A 1,765-nucleotide genomic window follows, 5' to 3' on the forward strand; every position below is an offset into this window, starting at 1 on the left:
TTAATCTTTTAATAGTTTTTGAGTTCGTTTTGATTAAATATTGCTCCTATATAGTTCATAGCTGGATTTTAAAGGTTGCTGTTGCGTTCAATAAAAAAATCAAAAGAATTCGAAGGAGCTAATTGATATCTTGCTTAGTCATCAATTTTCAGCAAAAGGTATGCAACATTTTATAATCTTCCATTATCATTTTAAATATATCATGGTCTCATGGTTGCAGAATATTGAAAATTTGGAACTGGCACCAACTCATCCAATCCGACTTGGACGGGTACTCAACTTTGTGTTCCACTATGAGACAATGACTTCTTACGATCGTGCATGCACTCTTGCAAACAGGTGAGAAATTATCTGTTTTATTCGTTGGTCATCTAAACCTAGGGGTTGGTTGTAACTTGTAAGTGTAACTTTTTTTTATTATATTTTTTTACGTATTAAATCCCATTGTAAGTATAACTATTAAACTTATATATAATCTAAATAAGGCGGACCGAGGCGTAAGCCTCTAAACATAATTAAAAAATATAAAAATATATATATATAATCTTTAAAAATCACACTTTTAACGTTAAAAAATTATAAATTTATATATAATCTAAATTAAAAAGGCCTCGCCTCACCGCCTCGGACCACCTCACAAAGGTCGAGGCTTAGGTTTCAGTATACCCTTATGAGGCTAAGCCTCTAAGGCGTTTTTCCACCGAGGCTGCCGAGGCATAAGCCTCGAGGCGCGCCTCGGAACGCCTTTTTAAACCATGTTTGTTATATTGTATCATTAAAGTTAAAAAACTATTTCCTTCATCTTATTTTGTGTTATTGCAGTGTTTTTCTATTATCTTATTTTTAACCATAAATAATATGCACTCTTCCACTTAATAGTTTACTAGAGTTTCATTTTAGGCTGCTACAAAAAGGAAGATCTTTGATGAGTACTCGAAGATCTTGGTTGCTAATAATTTTTCTTTATTTAGTTGATATATATCCTCACCAATATAAGAAACACTGTAAACTTAATTTTGTTATGTTGGCATTTATGATTGAGCAGAAAGGATCGCTTTGATGATCCCACGACCGTGTAACCACTTTTCGATGATGCCCAGTCTCTGCACGATCCCACTTTTCGATGTTGCTCAGTCTCTGCAGGATAATGCTGACTTTTCAAACACTAGACAAAATGATAATCAACAGGCAGGGTGTTTGGTTGCTCATTTTGTTGATAAGGTAATTATGTTTCTAGCCTATTTAGTGGTTTTTATTACTTGATTGTGTGTAATTTGTAATGTTGACTTTCTGTTATTGTTAGGTTGACCATGGTAGGGAGTTGGATTGTCAGACTTTCTTCGTCGAATGTTATGGAGCTTGCGTGCATTAACTCATGAAGCTATCTAATGTTCCAGTTGATTCTGAGACCGAGAGTTATTTTTCAGATGATGAAAAACTAGCGCGCACATGTGTCATGGTGGCGGTTGATGGAAAGACTGATGATGCTTTTGTAGTCACTGGCCCGGTCAAACCCGAGGTTGCCGACTTGATTTTTTTATTTGTTTTGTTAATTTTGTTAATATTGAACATTATGACAAATTTTTAGTTTGATTTGTGGTTGTATCTATATTTGTATGATTTTGTAAATTTTGTATATATATATATAAAATGGTTTTAATAAATTTTGTTGCAAATAAATCGTCACTGCAATGCGACCAAGCAATGGGATGCAGATCAAGCCATCGGTCGCAAGATCAGCAACTACAGCAGAGTGGTCGCAAGA

General features: G+C 34.4%; 1 long non-coding RNA gene across 1 annotated transcript; it reads left to right on the plus strand.

Annotated features, from left to right (window-relative positions):
- Positions 1–218: 218 nt before the first annotated feature.
- Positions 219–1,518, plus strand: LOC143548458 (uncharacterized). Its single transcript, XR_013137958.1, has 3 exons — positions 219–339; positions 1,046–1,221; positions 1,304–1,518. It is a non-coding gene; the product is annotated as an uncharacterized LOC143548458 (long non-coding RNA).
- The last annotated feature ends 247 nt before the right edge of the window (positions 1,519–1,765 follow it).

Source organism: Bidens hawaiensis, unplaced genomic scaffold (assembly GCF_021521415.1).
Source record: "Bidens hawaiensis isolate Kalapana, Puna unplaced genomic scaffold, B.hawaiensis_p1.1 tig00015185_1, whole genome shotgun sequence".
NCBI lineage: Eukaryota > Viridiplantae > Streptophyta > Magnoliopsida > Asterales > Asteraceae > Bidens > Bidens hawaiensis.